Raw genomic sequence first — 18,670 nt, forward strand, 5'->3', positions numbered from 1 at the left:
TAACTGTGGCATTATAATTAAGCTTAACATCCTTAGAGGCAAGCTTTCTGAGAGGTAGGGTGAGGCTACTAAATTTCAAGGAGACTTTTTTTTTTTTTTTAAAGAGAAGCAATTAGTTAGGGCCTGAAGGGAGAAGTTAGTAAATTAGAATCAATATAGACTCAATGCAATTGTCATGGTGGCTGCTTAAGATGTACCATGGAATCTCATGGAAAGTATTCCTACTGCAGAACATAAAAGGAGGTAAAATTCAGGAAAAATCCTAGCATAGCTAAGTGTTAACGAACCAGGGTTCATTTGGGCTCTAAAAATAACCCTTTAGCAGATGGAAATCCAGTCTAACTAATGCTCACAGAAAAGAACAATCATTGACTAGTAAATTGGTGATTAATGTTCTGATCCAAAGTATACCAAGAGGGAAATTGAGGTAGCCTGACTATGGGAGGGGCAAGTAGTGCTCTGAGAGAGGGGTAAAAACATACAGTATTTACTCAAATAGAAGATGAGGTTCCCCCTGCTCCCCCATCAGCATGGGGGAAGAAGCCCCTTGTCTTATTTGTTTACAAAGCAGGTAGGGGAGCAGGTGGCGGGGAGGGGGGGTGGAGGGGAGAAGAGTGGGAGGGCATTCAGGACAACCTTCCAATGCTTATATTCTGTACCTGGAAAGTTTATAAATTTTCTACATATAGAATCTATTTTTTTGTGGGAGGAGTTGTCTTATATTTAGGGTCATTTTATATCATAGAATAGTAGGGCTGGAAGGGACCCCGAATGATCATCAGATCCAGCCCCCTGCACGAGCAGGAAAGACATCTGGGATCAGATGACCCCAGCCAGGTGATCGTCCAGTCTTCTCTTGAAGACCTCTAGGGTAGATGATTACACCACCTCTTATTCCATAGTCTGGACACCCTAGTTGTAAATCATTTTTTTCTAATGTGTCTAATTTTTTAACTACCTTCCAGGAGTTTGTGGCTGTTGTTTCTAGTTTTCCCCCAGGGCGCCCTGGTGAACCGTTGTTCACCGACCTTTGATGTACGCCTCTGATATAGAGATAACTTGCAATCAGGTCCCCTCTAAGCCTTCTTTTCTTTAGGTTGAAGAGTCCAAGATCCCTCAACCTCTCCTCACATGGCTTGCCATGCAAGTCCCTGATCACATGGGTGGCCCTTCTCTGGACCCTCTTGAGCTTTAGCCCGTCTTTGTTGAAGTGTGGTGCCCAGAACTGGATGCAATACTCCAGCTGTGGCCACACCAACGTTGAGTAAAGTGGGAGAATCACTTCTTTGGATTTACTGGAGATGCATCGATTGATGCATGCCAGAGTTTTATTGAGTTTATATTTGAGTAGATACAATAATTCTTTCTTTGTTTCAAGTAGGAAGTTTAGTGGGTCTTTATTATCCCCAGGGTACAAAAGAGCCATCTGACAGTATGGAGTACATTACCCTCTACCACAAGGAACCATGAGAAAAGAGCTACTTGGGGGAGTTGCTACCTAAAAAGAAGGGGAGGTAAAATACTGTCATACAGGGGTATCAGGAAGTGCTGAAACGAGTCAAATGCTATCTGGTGCTGATGATTATTACTTGGACGTTTTAAAGGAGCTAAAGAATTAACTGAGCCACTGACAAAAATAGCTCATTTAGTAGGAGACTGAAAATTAGACCAATATTGTGCTCTACTTTTAGAAGGGATCTAACGATGGCCTTTGGAATTAATTGACCACTGAACTTTCATATCAGGAATAATAGATGAGGAACTAATTAAAGGCTGAATTCAAAAGCAAACTGCCACAGCTGCCTAATAGGCAGAGCTTGTAGCAATGTTTACCGTTAAGTGCGTTTGACACCTTCCATTGTAAGACTGTTTTCAGCTGCTGATTAGTCTGCCAAATTTTAATCATTTGGGCTGAAATTTTCCAGGCTGTGTTTCTGCCTCAGGTGGAGTCTTTCTTTCTCTTTTTTTGACTTTTTAAAACTTTACTGTACACATTTTAAAAACAAGCACTGAAAGTGCAAAGGTATGTGGTCTTCCCAGGGGCCAAGCATGAAATACTTGTCAGCAACAAAAAAAACACCAGGTCATCAGAGACTGAAACCTCTTTTCTGTGCCCTTTGTGGGGTTCCGTATGTAGGACCAGCTGTCTGTCTTCCACCTTGCATAGTGCCCCCTTGATAGCTTAGCATGACACAACTGGTCCATGTTTTGTTGCAAGATGAAGTGTCCAAATTTAATTGTGATGTGCCTGGACCAAAAATCAGTAGAGTTGGAGGGTTTTATCTGAGTTGGGCCCCGTGATCCAGTTTCTGTGGTTTTTCAGTCACCATCTTGGCCTGGATCAGCAGGAAATTGGCCAGGACAGATTACTTTCCCTTTGGTTGCTCGGTATGGGATAGAGAAAATGTAGGCAGTCTCAGAGAAGTTCAAGTCTGGTATGCCAAAGAAGGTGCTGAGAGCAGCAAAGAGCACCTGCAGCCAGGGGCGGTCCAGGAGAGTATAGAAGAGTCTATTCTACCTCCTCTTTGCAGAAAGGGCAGGCTGCTGATGCTGCTGGGTCTAAATGGCAGACAGAGATTCCCATGGCCAGCATTCCACACAGCAGCTGCCACTGGAGATAACTACTTACCTTGGTGATGGGCAGCTTGTACAGGGTGTGCCAGGCTGGGTGGGTTTGGTCTGGTACTGTTACTAATAGATATTGCCTCTAAGTTATGTCAGGGTAGAGTGGAATGCTGCATTTTGACTGTCGGCATATATGGTGCCTTTCCAGACAGGATCTCAAAGCAGCTCCCATTGGGCATGGGGAGGGAGAGCAGAGTGCCAAGCCTGCCACTCTTATTGCTGTTTATTTCCTGGAAAATGTTTCTTATATCAAGGTTAGGCAGAAATGCATTTTTTTCCATGGGGGAAAAAAATTGTTAGGGCAGTCCTGCTTGGGTCAGAAGTATGCTCTTTTTGCTGCTTAAAATTTGGCCATTTTAAGCCTTAGAGAAATACTAGTTTGGCACTTGTTCAGTGGGAGCTCGGGTCCAGGTACTCAAAGATATTTAGAGACCCAACTCGCATTGATTTGACTCGGCCTCATTCGTGGTACATCTTCCAAATGCTGACAAATGAAGCAGAGATCCTGTAGCTAACAGTCTCTAACTGTACATGTTATGGTCATATCCAGAGCAAGTCCATCTCATTCACTGGAGGCAGAAGTCCCATGAAAACATACGCTATAAAATAATTAGACTGTAGCATAATGTGCATGCATGCACAAGGGCTAAATTAACTTCCTTTCTGGTACTTTTCTACTCAAGTGCTGTGGCATCCTTAGTATTCTTTTTTTTTAAATAAAAGTACAAACATGCGACTAACCTGATAAATTTATAGATGAAAACAAACAGGTGGACATCATTTTAAAATGTCATGAGTTAGTATGGAAAACTTATAGGTGTGAAAACAGATGAAGTTATGAGACTCAAGAGGTGAAGAATATAGACTGGTTGATGATTTCATGGAAAGAGGTGATCACAAGACCAGGACTTATTGTCATGGAGTAACTGGCTGCTCTGGGATGGAAGTGCATAGATGACACTTCTGCTGGTCTGACTTGTACCAGGGGATTTTTCCCCCCGGCATAATTCTGTAGTACAGTTGAGTAAATTTACATGGGGCAAGGGATTAATGTTGCATGTCTTCTGCTTGCTCACACCAGTATAAATGTGGCATGCATCCAAGCCCATAATTTGAGATAATTCAAAAATCACATATTTTTGAATGTTAGATGGGAGAAGTGAGAAGTAACAAAGCCTGAAACTATGTAAGTGTCCAGTAGCAGTATTCACAGTCTTGAGGTCTATTCCCAGATCTTGAGGAAGTGCTGCCTGCTTGTGCTGCTCCCTCAGTGCCACAGTGCAGTCTTTCTTCTTTCTCTCATGCAAGTTCCCTCTCCTGGTCTCATGATGCTGCTGCCTTCAGCCTTGCCACCCTGGATCTCTTGTGAGACCCTGGGAGAGTCCTTGAGTCAGTTCTGCCACCACTGGCAAAGCACCCTTTCCCTCCCCCAGTCTCCTCTTCCAAGGAGCCTTTAGCTAATTGTGGGCCAGCTAATCCTCAGGTGGTCCACTTCTCCTAGGCACCCTGCAGTCTGTGCCTACTGCCTCAAGATGGGCTGCAGTCCCTGCCAATCTGCAGGCCCCTAGAACTGGGAGTGTGAAGGCTGCTGCATGCTTCTGCCAGCCAGCCTGCTATAGCTAGGCATATAGGTGTACAGTAAAATAATGGGTATTATAGGCAAGGCCAACCTGTTGGTTCTGTGGACCCGATTCAGACCAGCTCTGGTGCTACTGCACAGGGCCAGTCTGGTGGGGCACCACCTGCAGTGTGCTCCTTAGACTGGCTCTCTGTGCTGTATGCAGCATCTGCAGTGCCAGGTCCAGTCTGTGTCTTGTACAGTGTGTGCCAGACTGGCTGTGTCTGCCTCAGGCATCCCACAGGGGCTAGTGCATGCCACATGCAGCATACAGGGTTGGTTCAAGATTTGTGGGCCAGAGCTAGCCTGCCAGCCATATCTCTGACACCCATGCCATGGACGGAGGAGGAAGTTTGGTAGAATGAAAAGGCAATGCATTCAGAAGATAAAAGGCAATAACAATTTTGTTTGGCTGTAACTTATATTTCCATAGCCACCCAGCAAGGCAAATAGGCTTCTTCACTGAGATCATCTCAACTGTGCAACTTAAATATCTTTTATGATTGCTTGACCATCCCTGCAATTAAGCAAACAATTTACATTCATTTTAAAGCCGCCTGTTTATATGCCAGCTTATTTCTCCCCAGGTGGTTGGTTAGGATAGGTGGTTAGGATAGGTTTCTCTCTCTTTTTTTTTTTCTTGACACTGGATAGCTAAATAATCTCCATTTACTCTAGGTATATTAAGTATTATGAGGTCTACCAGCAGCCAATATGCTCTAGATGTAGTTCGATCATTAATGGGGGTCAGAAAGAAAAGATCTCTTTTACTACAGTTACCGATTTCTAGTAGCCATATTGTGGAGGTTCCCTTTTTCTCTGGCTATCATTGAGTCAGAATACAAATCTAAGTGGATCACTGATCTGTTCCACTCTGTGTATTTCTATGCCTACTCATATAAAATGGATATCCCTCTTCCATTTGTGGCTTTCTTTAAAACCAAATAATATTTTGATTAGTTGTTTTGACTGGTACTTCTTTTCTGGCTTTTATTCTATTCCCAAGCATTTCCTCAGGCATCCCTTTTTATTCTTTTACCTCTAGAAGACATTTTAATAGCTCCTTCCTCTGCTGCTGCTACACTTCCTTTCAGGAAACTGGAGCAAGCTGCCTGGGTCCACTACCCCCCTGCTTGAAAGAATCAGTTTAGGCACGCTGCTGCACACACGCTTCATGAGTGCAGTCTGAGACTTTCGTTCCTCCTGAAGGCATTTACTCAGTTGCCACAGGGGTAGGCAGAGACATGAGCCATTTCTGGGTCACAACCAGACTTTCCCTTGGATGGCAGGGCTCAGGTTCCAGTAAGTTTGTTAGTGTTAAAAGGACAGTCATCAAAGCAATGGATTGAAAGCAGTTTCAGCATGAGTTCCACTTTTGGCTGAACTGCAGGGGTATAACATGCCTTAGGCCTTTTTTATTATTATTTATTCCTCTTCGGATGATATGGGCATAGGGAATATTTGAATAGGATGGAGCAATAAGGTTTTCCTGGCACATTTTGCATACATTAAACTGAATGGTTCAGGAGAGGAAGTCATGGGGACCTCTGCCAGTTATTAATGGATTCTGTTGTATATCCTATGGCCGTGGAATTTGCCTCTGAATCCACCCTACAAAATGCAATTAGAAATGGAATCCTAACTTATTTTAAAAACTCCCTGCTCCTGTGTTAGCAAAGCGAACCATCCAAATATATATCAAACTGGAATTAACCTGACAGTCTCTACCTGAATTTTCAGACAACCAGAAATCCCTGCAGTTTTTTCAAAGTAGTTCTTTTACTATTTAGCTGTTAAATGGGCATCTTGATGCTTCGAGTTTAAAAATTTTAATGCCATCGCGTTGCTGATAATTTTAATAGAAATATATCCACTAATGGACTTATTCATTGTGGTTGCATACATTGATTGGTGTTGAAGTTTGCTAAGACTCTTGGGCGTGGAGTTGAAAAGAGGCATATCCTTTCCCATTGCCCAAAACTACTAATGCTTTCCATATACCAAAGAACCATCAATATTGCCTACCTGGATGCCAAAACTTCTAGTTTTTCCCACGTAAGAGTTGTATTGGTAGTATATAAACTGTATGTCATTTTGTATATTTAGGGAGGTATAAAATAGATGGAACTTGGGGTGTCTTTACACGTGCTCTTGGGGGGGGGGGGGTCTTTAATTAGAGTGGCTCCAAGAGCTGCTCTAATTAAAGTGCCCACAGCATCACATATTCAATGTCCTATGCTTCAAAATGGTGGTGGGAGTGCTTTAATTAAAGCTTGTTCAATGAAGTGCCCCTGCTGCCATTTTGAAGCATGGGGATGCTGAATACACATGATGTGGATGCTGAATACACGTGATGTGGAGGCTGCTGGAGCATGCTAATTAGCACACTTCAGCAGACTTAATTAATTGAGTCTGCTCCAATGCATGCTAATTAGAACACATTGGAGCAGACGTCTGGCACGTGTATAGGTGCCCTTGATGTCTATATTGCTTGTTTCATGTTTAATTCAGCTGAAAACTCAAACTTACTTGAATGCACTGCAGAATTTTCAGACTGCTACAGAAACCTCGCCCCGTTTAGAACTTTAAGTTTGCTTTGGTACATGGCAAGTGGCACTTTCCACTTGGTTTAGTTGAGGGTCAGATGGAAACTTCATCCATGATTGCATACACTGCTTTGGTGACTATCTTTTTGTGAATAACCTGTAAAAGTGGCATTTCTTTTAAGCCATGATGATTCTGGGAGGGATCCCTATTTTAAGTAAAAAAGTAAAAAGGCATAGCCGTTTATTTTACCACCTTAAAAACAGTATTTATTTTGGGGGTGAGGAATAAGGCAGGTTTAGTCTCCTTATGTCTTTGGGAGGCTTAGCACAGAGGGGCTGAATAGATCTTATTTGGGCTATTGACTTTGTGCCATAGACAGATTTGTGCACAGCCCTAAGCTACTGACCAGCACTGGTTTGTGGGAAGTTAGAAGGAACAAAACATGCAGCCAAATAAATAGACTGTGGGGACCAAAGGGTGGCTGTTTCAAATGCTAGAGGAAAAAAGACCAGAGGATGGGCATGGAATGGGAGACAAAAATGCCAAAAGCCAGAAAGAAAGGGGAAGAGGTTTCTGAAATGATACAAAGCCATCAACAAGAAACAGTCCTAGTGTAATCATATCCAAGGTTTGCAAGCAGCCAATTCCCTTGTTTACCTGTCTGTGGGGAACAGGACATTTATATTGGCGAATAGTAGATTTAAGCTGTTAACTTATACCGAGCAAAAATCAAGATATTGCATTCTGTTCCTTTTTGGTTGTGGAGATGAACTATGGAATGTGAATTGATTCAATTTTGCCTACTGAGTTTGGATAGTTCTAATACTGCTGCTTATGCCTGGGAAAATGACCCAGGCTTTGAAGTGGTCTTATTGATGTTACATATTACCATGTGGCTACATTAGAACTGACAAGGATTGCATCCATTTTTTTGCTGCTGCTACTTGGGACATCTGTAGGCTGGAGCTTTTCAGAAGAAATGAGGAACTGGAGGTTGGGAAATGGATACAGAAACAGTGATCTTTTCTCCCATGGAATTAGCAGTTGCCTGCAAAGATCTATGTTCTCTTTGACAGGACAGTCTCCTTGCTGGCAGCAACAGAAGAGGACCCTCATTTGCTCACCTGCTAGGGAAAGGCTGTTGCAAATAAGCAGACACTGAGCAGGCACTAGGTGTGTTCCAGTAGCAGGTGGCATTGGGCAGGTGGTGGGGAGGAAAGCCAAAGCCTTGGACCTAGCGTCCAAGCTGTGTGGTGCTCTTGAGGCTTCAGTGTGTATGAACAAGTCATAGTAACTCTGACACAATTCAGTTGTGTTTCTGATGATCACTTCCTTTATTGTGTGTTGCCCACACTTTTTTTTTTTTTTTTCCAGGGGAGGCTGCAGTGGCAACTTGCTGGTAGCTGTAGATTCTTCAGAGAGAGGGAGTAAATACAGTCCTTCCAATCTTAGATACACTGATGTCAGGTCCATGGAAACTAAAATTCCTGTGTATGAATGTCACCTGGATCAAGGTGGCATGGTGTCTGCTATATTCCCTGGGGTCACACTATGCCTGTGGGTGTGCTTTAACAGCCTCTGTAATGATGCAATTCAACATGGATCTAATCTAGTCTGGTTGAACTGAAGCTTTTTTACTTTTAGTAGAAAAAGATGACGTGTATGCACTGAACTGAAGTGTATAAAGTGCTGCTAATTCCTGCTGAGAAACTTGAATAGTGCTAACTTAAAGATGTGGGCTTATCTGACATATATAGTCTTTCTTTTTCATTATCAGACAGAAATATAGGTCCTCTTCTGGCTCTTCTTTTAGAGCTCTTCTCTTTCTGCACACAGTCATTACCCTATCTTTTTTTTCTTGCCTGTCTTTATCCTGCTCCTGTTAACTCTTCCTGCTCTAATGCAGTGTCTTCCCCATAGTGCCCAAAGAGTGAAGACTGAAGTGCTTGTCGATTTTTCTCCTGGGCATTGTGCTGCTTCTCCTTTTGACTGCTGGAGAGCCAGGGGCCGGTGGAGTTGTGTTTCTGATTTTAAGAATGTGGGAGGTGGGAAGTCACAAGAAGCCCACAGGTTTGTGTTGAATTTAAACTCCTTAATGGACAGAGGATTATAACCAAGGTATTTGGCACTCCACCTCATTAGGATTAAAAGACAGTAATTCTCTGATTCTGAGTAACAATTCTGATTATGATTTCTGCACTTACATACTGAATTGTGTACCAGGTAGAGACTTTTGGAGTAACTTCAAGTAAACTCAAAACAGGATATTATTATCAAAATAACTTTGAAAATGAATAATAGTACAGCATTTCATATCTGTATTTTGATGTACAGTTCTGTTGAAACTTCCATTTTGGAAATTTTTCAATGTGTAATGCCACCAAGTTTTAAATTTGTTGTACAGATTTGGATTTCTGATGTAGAATGCTAAAAGCCTCTACTGGATTTGAAGTAAAGGTTTTGTTACTTGAGGTCTTAGATTTTCCCCATGACTTCGCAGGAGCCTGTGTGGGGTGAAGCTTGTGGCAGGGGATAGGACATGAATCTTCTCTTTTTCTTGATCCATGCAAAGGGAGATATGGAGTGAAGTTCTCTTAAACTTCCTTAGTGCCTTGTTCTGGCAACCATCAACACCATATTGCATCACCGAACTGCCTTCAGTGTTTGCATCCAGCAGAAGCAAATAGAGTTGTTGGGTATTTCTCCTAAAATTAACAGTCAAATAACTAATAATGAAGATACTAAACTTGCCAACATTGGCATTTTGAGTTCACATCCAACAATAATGATTGAGGAGGCTTCCCTCTTGGCTATTGTTTCAGGTTATCTGTAGATTCATGACTTCATTGGTTTACATTAGGTTTTTGTTTTGGAGATTTTCTTACCAACCATAATTGCTAAAAAGTCAACTGTTAAAAAAAGTTTAGATTCTTGCATTCAGTTCTGTGTCACAGGCTGGATTCTGTTGCCTTTTGCAGCTACAGAAACACCAAAATAGGGCTATGATTATGACTTCAAGTTGAGAACAAACAGTACAAGTAGAAGAATTCATTAAGAGGCCAAAGATCTCATCTTACAAACTTGTTTATATTGCAGCAGCAACCAGATGCCCTCCTCAGGAGAGGGTGGGGGTGCTCCTCTATGCATGAACTCCTGAAGAATGCTTACCAGCTAGAGCAGTGATTCTCAGCTAGAGTGCTGTGACATCTTTTCAAGGATGCTACAGGGTGCTGTGCAATATTAGCATGGTTAGGTGTGCAGACATACCTATACATGATGCACCAGATTAAACCCAGAGATTTAAATAGGAATCCATAGTATCAAAAACATTCTGACCTGTTATGTATGGTCTTTCGTCTTTCTGAATTTTTTTTTTTCAGCAAAAGAATTCTATCATTTTTCTATAGTCAGGTGAAAGCTAAGAGGTGGCATTTCTCAAGGACTGCTTTGAGTTCAGAAAGTTTGAGAACCACTGAACTAGAGAGTAGGAAGTGTATAGAGTGACTTACAAGAACTTAAATGCAGCCTCTATCATGATGATTTTATAATCAGACTAACAGAGTGAGAGCAGTTTTATTAAATATATGTAATAGCGGAAAGACAGAATTCACCTGCTGGGTTGCCAACAAAATCAGCTCTTTACATCGTTGTAGAAGCTTCTCAACAGCATCCCAAATACCTTTTACTTTTTGATTCCCACACAGCATTTATAATTTATACAAATTACTTACCTCTGAGTTCACTCATCCACCAATGGAGTGAAAACAGAATGGGATAGAAATCAGGGGGAAGATGATTACTGAATGTGTAAAATGATAAATAAAATGGGGTATGTCTTGAGGCACAAAACAGGTATTTACCATATTTAATGAAATACAAGATGAACTTTTTTCCCCATAATCAGCATGGAGAGAAAATGCCCCTTGTCTTATTCACATACAAAGAAACCTCATTAAATACATTGTCTATCATTAAACTGCTGCCAAAAGTAGCATGTGCTCAGTAATGGAAACTATGAAGTTGATTAAATGCAGTCAACACTGAAAACACATAGCCCATATTGGGCAAAAATACCGATGGGAACCATTCTACTGATTTTTTTTTTGTTTGTTTGTTTTTGCAAAATATTTATTTATATATAATGATACCTCTACCAATCTGTCTTGTGTCAGTTATGGTTCATTTGACGGTCCAAAACGCACTTTTACTGTTACACCATTCTTAGTCCTGTTACAAAGACTGCACCACACCCATGTATCCACGTGCCCGTCACCATCATTTTTAATTGTCACAATTATGCAAAAGACTACCTCAGTGCCTCCCTCCCCCCCCTTACCAGTTCCCCTTCCCGTTTGCCCAGTCCATTCACTTGTCATTGTATTTGTTGTCATCTCCATCATCATTGTTGTCCTCATTGTCATCTTCCTCATTGTTTTCCTTGGAGGGCTTGTCTCTGAGTACCTACCAGTGCAACCCATCTGAACAAGAGCTAGTGCTCATTATGCTCATTTCCCCATAGCACCAACACTTTTTCAAGTTATGGTGAGCCAGAAGGTCCTGAGCCAGAAGGTGTGTACGTTACATACATTTTGACTACTTCACTCTGATAGCTGAGCTGTGCCACTCTTTCCCATTTCCAAGGATTTTTGATGGTTTACCAGCAGCCTTAAATGTCTGGAAAACATCACCAAATTGGGCCCCAAATAGTTCATCCACAATCCCTTTGTCACCTCCTCTCTCAGCCTGTCACACATGATTAGTGCAGCCCTACCCTCCATGAGGTGAAGCCAAACCAGGTTGTCTGCACCTCATCTGCATATACATTTTTGGAGGATCCCAGGATGTGCGACAAGAACACCCAGTTCCAGTCATGAGTGAGGGCAAATGAACACACGGGTTCTTTGTGGGGGGTATTTGGATACACACACATACTAAACACTGTTGAGTTGTGGGGTTGCCATGGCTTGGAATATTGACTCTGCTGGGGACAGCCCAATGAACTATATGGTAAATCATGAGCCTTTTGGCTTTGTAATAATATCATGTGTAATATCAAGCAAAGGCTTCTTGGCCATTTGTCTAAGATCAAGCGTGCCAGGGGATATCTGAATTCCAAGGCCTCTGACTTGGGGCTTGCACATAGGATGCCTGTCTAGATTTTGGGAGTATCCAAAGCCTTAGATCGATGGGTCTGGGAGGGAGGATACTTGCCTGGTGGGTGAGCTACACAGACTTGATGACTGAGTTCTGCTCAGTCCAGTTTTGGAACTTGACTATTGGGTTTTGGCCAACTGAATTTGGAACTGATTTGACCTTGGTAATGATTTTAAACTAAAAATCAAACCTCTATTATAATATCTTTTAACTTTACTTCAGAAGATATTTTGTCCTGATTTATATGTTTTTGAGTAGTGTATATAGAGATGATTGCATAATAGCTCAAAATAAAGTTTTACTCTTGTATGTTGTGTGTAGGGGGATGTGGGGCGGTTGGGGGGTGGGTTTGTATATGAGTGTGGTAGGGTGTGTGGGAGGTATGCAGGGGGGTATATTGGGGTGTGTGGCTGTAGTGTGGGGTGGGTTGGGTGTGCATGTGTTGGGGGTTGCCTGAGTGCTAGGACATGGGAGCTGGCCAGGGGTGAGTGGGGGAGGGTGCGTGCAGCAAAGCTCAGCTGGGTGGTGCAAGTGCAGTCCTTTGGCCTTGGCGCTCCACATAGGGCCAAGCCCTGCCTGTTCTTTCTTACCCAGTATAGATTTAAAAAAACCAAACCATATACTAAATCATGCCCTGTTCTCTCACCTGTACCTACGTTGCGCTCTTTCCTGCAACGACCCTGTCCACTGTGCACAGCTTTCTAGCAGAGCCGCCTTCCACCTGCTGGGCTGCTCACAAGTGGCTGCTAATCACTCTGGGTGGGTGGAAGGTGGCTGGGAGCTGGAGCTGGAGCTAGAGCCCTGTGTGCTGGGTTTAGCACACCCTCAGCTTTAGCGTCTCCCCTCTGCCCGCCCCCACTTCCCGTCTTGACTGAGCTGCCCAGAGTGCTGCACCAGGGACATGAAGAGGAGCCACTGGAGGCAGGGGTGCTGAACAATTCCAACTGGAGCCCCAGCCGAATCCCGGGAGCTGCCCATGGTGGCAGAGTGTGGGCCAGGCCAGCCCGACCCTATTGCCCAGGGCTCCCCATGGATTCTGCCTGGATCCCACAAGCTGCATGTAGCAGCAGAGGACAGGGTGGGCTGGCCCAACCCTGTTGCCCGTGGCTCCCAGCTGGAGTCCCAGGAGCCACATGTGGAGGCGCAAAGTCAGGCTGGCCCGGCCCAGCACAATTGGGTGGGGCTCCCCACAGCTTCTGGCCTCCAGCTCCTCCTGCCTTGTGGCTGGGGGTGAGGAGTGTCAGACCAGGCTGGGGTGGGGGTTGTCTAGTAACCAGAGGCCAGACTGCTGCTGCAGAGGAGCAACCATGGGCTGATGATAATTACCTTTTGGAGGGGCCCTGCAGGCCAGATAGAATCACCTGGTGGGCTGGTTGTGACCTGCAGGCTATATTTTGTCCACCCCTGGTTTAAACTGAATCAGATGCATGCCTGTAATCTACTTACTGATTTATGAGCAGAGGGGTTGTCAGCTGTGTTAGCCTGAAGTCACACAGATGGCAGGGTAGAGTTGTACCTCCTAAACTAATTCAGAGATGTATAAGCTTTTGGAAGCAACATTGGGTGAGCTGTTACTTATGAAGCTTATGCATCTCTGAATTAGTCTAGAAGGTCCAACTCTACTTCGTTTGTTCTCTGTTAATTTTTGGTAGTCTTAGCTATAAAACGACAAACACTGCTGCTCTTCTGGTGTTATCTGACACAATATCTTCATTTGATATTGTGTATTTTAACTAGGCTGATCTCCTGGGAAATGCCCAGCAAATGATTGATTTTTTTTTTTTTTTTTTAATTCAGTTCTTGTTTACAAGAAATTAATGAGAATAAATTGACATGTTATTTACGATCCCACAAATGTTGTAGCTCTTCTGCTGGTTCTTCACTGGCCATATAAGGGCTTATTAGTTTTTCTTTAGTAAGTGTAATAACTCTGATTACTTTTTAATAATTAACCAACTTTATTTCAGGATGTTATTGTTAACCTCACTGATGATATTGCTGTACATGCACGGAAGTAAAAACGAGTTAATTTGGGATGCACTAGAAGAAAAAATTATTTACTGAATGGGAAGGGCGGGGAGGGAGAGAGATGGATGAACAGGGGTTTTTTAAAGCTTCAGAGGAGGAATTGCAAACAATAAAGAATTCAGAAAGAAAATGACTTCTAGTGGGTTACCAAGTGAAAAACGTGTTGCTCTTTTACCGTGCCTTTTAAATTCACATATCATGATGTTATATATATATAGCTTACATACACTTTAAAATAAATCTTTTAATTAAAAAAATGTTGGCAAAACTGTCTTTATAGTTTTTCCTTTTGTATAATTCCTTTCACACTGCATTCAGAACATATGATGAAGTAGGCCAGGAGTGGGCAATTATTTTGGTTGGTGGGCCACTTAATGAGTTTTGGTGAGCTGTTGAGGGCCGCACACACAATCTTTCAGAAGATATTATTTTAACGAATTATAGATTAGTAAAACAAATCATATACTAAAAATCAAACATCTACTATAACATATTTTAATTCCAAAGATAATTTTTGCCCTGATTTATGTTTCTTTGAGTAGTATATATAAAGGCAGTTGCATAATAGCTCAAAATAAAGTGTTGCTCTTGTATATTGTATACTGCCCCATGCCTGCTGATGGCCCTGGCCAGCATGCACAGCTTCCTGGCGGGGCTGCTTCTGGTGCGGCTGCACTGCCTAGGTACTGCTAAGCTTCCATTTGCTCCTCCTCTTCCTCCTGTCCCTACTGTGCTGATGTGGGCAGTGAGGAAGCAGCAGGGGCCATAGGGACACATGCTGGACACCACACGCCCAGCCAGGTGGACAGGAAGCTGCATCTGGTTGGAGCCTGCCCCACCATGTAGAGCTTCAGCTTCTGGCTGCCCTCTCACCATTCGGCCACCCCCAGGTGCCAGGACTGAGGCAGTGCTGTCAGCAGGAGTGGGATGGGTTTAGGCGGGAGTGTGGTGCAGGTTGCCCTGGATGGGAGTGCGGCACACGTCGCCCCAGGCGGGAGCAGGTGAGTCTTGGCTCCATGCGGAGCACTGCGGGGGCAGCCCTGAGTCAGATGCAATAAACTGGCAGGGTGCATTTTGCCCACCCCTGAAATAAACTGTTACCTACAAAAGCTTTTGAGTTTCTGAACAAGTTAGTCTGTGAGGTGCTTACTTGCCCAGCCTTCTGCCTGACTTCAGACTAACACAGCCAAGTACCACTCAACTCCTTTTCTTCTGCCTGTTAGGGCTTTGTTGATATAACATGTTGCCTCTTTCAAGATACATTGGCATCCGAGATGCCATCCTGAGAGCAACAAAGGGGATTTTTTTATGTCACATGGCTTTCAATGCCTCTTGTTCATCCTGTTTTTGATAAATGTATCTGACAACAGGCTTTCAGTTCAGAATTTTTTTGCATGTTGTCAAAATTGACAGAATGTTGTCAAGTTTCTAACAGTTTTCTCCCCCCCTCCCCCCCTTTCAGAAGAGCTGAGGGCTCCCTTTTTTGGTGGGGAGGGGTATATCCCCTGATTATTCTAAATGATGTGCAAACTCATGTCTTCAGTACTAAGGCTGGAGTAGTGGAAGCCATTGTGTGCCCACTAGCGTGGATATTTGAAAGCACTGATGCATGCTTTTGTGACTGGACATAATCAGAACCACCTCTCTGAAAACCTGACTCCAGGCGAGCTGTGTAAGTCCTTTGTTACCGAAGCGCTATTCACAAGCTGAGGGGCCTCCGGGAGCTGATAACAAAAGCTGCATGTTGGTCTTTTATATGGTATTGTTTATTTAGGAGGATCTAAGTTTACAGAATATGCATTAAAAGCCTCATGGTGTTTTTATCTGGACCAAACTTCAGTTTAAGATTTTCAACTCAATTCAGACTTGTTTGTGACTTTCAAATTGGACGTTACATTCTTTGCTTCATGTTCTAAGCATCTGTGAAGGACACTAGTGCTTTGCACATCATTAATAAGGTTGGCAGTAGCCAACAGTCTTGTTTGCATCACTGGGTTCCTGGATGGTTGTGTTATCTTGTGCCATGGTTGGCTAAAACTTGGTTCTAGAATCTTTTGCTAGAAAAACCTGCGATCAAATAGTATATGTATGACAAGAGGTGAGAAGATGCACATTGTCATATGCAGTCTGTCTTCCTCCCATTGCAATATGTGTTCAAGTATGTGGCCAACAGTAAGATTGTTTGATATTCTTCTGAGATAATTCTCAGTGTCAGGTAATTGTGTAACCCAAAGATCAGCAGCTTCCATTACAGTAAGCTCTGGCTAGTTTGCCAATGGGGTAATTTTGCCATCCATTTCGCTTACCCTTATTCATATATCCGTAGTGGCTCCTTTTCCATCCCAACCCCAATGATTAACTCCTTATAACTGGTCACTGCCGGACAATTTTTCATTGTTCGCCTTCGCTTTGGAGTGGCGAATTATCCAGTTTACTGTCTAGTTGTAAGAGTAATTATGGCTTCCTTTTTGTTTGCTGGATGTTTGCATAGTATAACTAACCAAGAACAACCCTACAACCCCATCATCAGCAGTAAGAAATAGCATGATCTCCTCTAACGCTGAAGGGAGAGAAATTGCTTAGAGGGTCAGTGCTTGGTATTTTGTGAAAATCCTATCTTAAGATATCTGAAGCTGAGAGTTTTAAATCACTAGTCATTTCTAAAAATCTTTGTATCTAGCTGGCTGTTTCTTACAAGGGCTGGAATAGTAAGTAGCAGGCATGTTCTTCAAATAAGAATCATTTTTATTTAAAGTTCAGGAGTTGTGTATCTCTCTTTCTCATGTCCTCTCTCCCCCAACTGAAGCTTTCATCTCAGCTACTGTTTTAAAAAAAATTACTCTGCTGTCCACTACAGTACCATTTGCCTTTCAGCTAGAAGCATAGCTCTTCAGGCATGCCGTTCATGTACTGAGGTGGGTCAGACAGGTAATGAAAGTCACGCAAGCTCTTGTAGCTCTGTTTAAAATTACAGTTTGGAAAAGGTTCTAAAGTAATTTCTGCAAGTTCTTTCTAAATTTACTGTGGGGTAGTGTAGTGTGTGATGGGATCATGCTTCTGGTCAGGATCAAACTCATTTTGTGACGTGAGGTAAAATGTTGACACTTGAACTTAATCCCAGGAAAAACTGCTTTGCAGTCAGGGTGTCCAGACTGTGGAATAAGCTCCCTCCAGAGGTGGTGCAGTCACTTACTCTGAAGGTTTTTAAGAGGAGACTGGACAGTCACCTTGCTGGGGTCACCAAACCCCAGTTGTCTTTCTGCCTAGAGCGGAGGGAGGCAGGACCCGATGATCTGCAAGGTCCCTTTAAGCCCCTAACAATCTATGAATCTATGAAATTCAAGTTGCAAGGGTTAAAATGCCCAGTGGCTCATTTAGCATCCATCAATACACATGCAAATATCAGGAGTTGTACCACAGTTATAAACCTGATGCACGGTGATTCACTCTGAAGTAAGCAAGAGTGCCATCTTGGGTTATGGTTGCAATTGAGTATTGTTATGCTCAATTTATAGTAATCTTGAACATGTAACCAGATTGAATTTGGTTTTGTTAATTTTGAATTTGGCTAGGTTTTTGAGAACTCTTCCAGAGATCCAGCCTGCAAGGGGCTGGGGGGAGTGGGAGGACGGCAGTCAGGAAGGGAGCACCATGTGCATGTGTACATGCACACGACCATCAGGGAGTCTGGAGAGCAGCTCCTGCAGGTAAGTCTCGGGGGTGGGGGGATTGAGTCCCCCATAGTGATGGAAGGAATTGGGCAGGGCTCGGGCTGCTGCCCATCCTAGGGGATGGATGGGGTTTGGGGCCTGGGGCTAGGATGCGTGGCTGCAGGGATGGGGCTGCAGGTGACTCATTCAGGGGGTAAGGGAGGGGGCTGGCTCCCTGCTGCTGCATGCACTCCTGGATGGGCAGTGGGGGGGCCACATGCTCCCCAGATTTGTGCATGCGGTGGATAGTGGGCTGCGGGCTTGGGGCTTCACGCTGCCCTCCCCTAGGGGCCTACACAGCCCAGTGAGCGGGACTTGGCATGGCAGGGCAGAGTGGGTCGGGGAAGCTTGGTGCCACAGCCACAAGCCCCATATCACCATAGCTGGCAGGGGGAGCTCTGATTTTCCATGATAAAAATCCAAAATCAAACACCAAAATATATAGGTATTTAGAATTTATGTTATTATAGTGATCGAGGCACAGGTAGGCTTCCAAATTGCTCTTAAATTGCAAATATATCAATAAAGCATTGTGTTTAACAGATACTTGTATATAGATAGTGGTGTTTCATTTTAATCACAGAAAAATGTGGATTTTGTGGGGGGTTTAATCAGAGATTTTGCAATTTTTAAACAGAGAAAACCAGGATCCCTGACAATCACAGTTTGTTAGTTCTCACTCATTGTATGCGGTCTTTATTGAACTCTGTGGTCACTAGAGACCCCTCCAAAATGACTGCTCTCCTTTCATGTCTTTCTGAAAGTTTCTTTTAGGCCCCCAGTCTTTTCCATCCCTTTCTCTGGCTCCTAGTTTCATGAGATGGAGCTAAAAAATAATTGTAATGAAAAACTGCCTCATGTTAAACCAGTGGCACTTTAACCTCCCCGTTTTTGCCTGGGACTGGAGTTGGATGACTTTGCCTGGGTTGAGAGGGTTTTTCTTTGGGCTAGATAGAAACCAACTATAGAATTGTTGCATATTTTCAAG

The 18,670-nt window shown here is 43.3% G+C and overlaps 1 protein-coding gene and 1 long non-coding RNA gene across 2 annotated transcripts in view; both read left to right on the plus strand.

The window, feature by feature from the left end:
- PTGFRN (prostaglandin F2 receptor inhibitor) overlaps positions 1–18,670 on the plus strand; it is a 112,686-nt gene that overhangs the window by 7,892 nt on the left and 86,124 nt on the right. The gene's annotated exons all lie outside the window — the stretch shown is intronic.
- On the plus strand, positions 7,825–9,261 carry LOC109280389 (uncharacterized). Its single transcript, XR_002086689.2, has 2 exons — positions 7,825–7,963; positions 8,165–9,261. It is a non-coding gene; the product is annotated as an uncharacterized LOC109280389 (long non-coding RNA).

This window comes from Alligator mississippiensis, chromosome 1 (assembly GCF_030867095.1).
Source record: "Alligator mississippiensis isolate rAllMis1 chromosome 1, rAllMis1, whole genome shotgun sequence".
NCBI classification, from domain to species: Eukaryota; Metazoa; Chordata; order Crocodylia; family Alligatoridae; genus Alligator; species Alligator mississippiensis.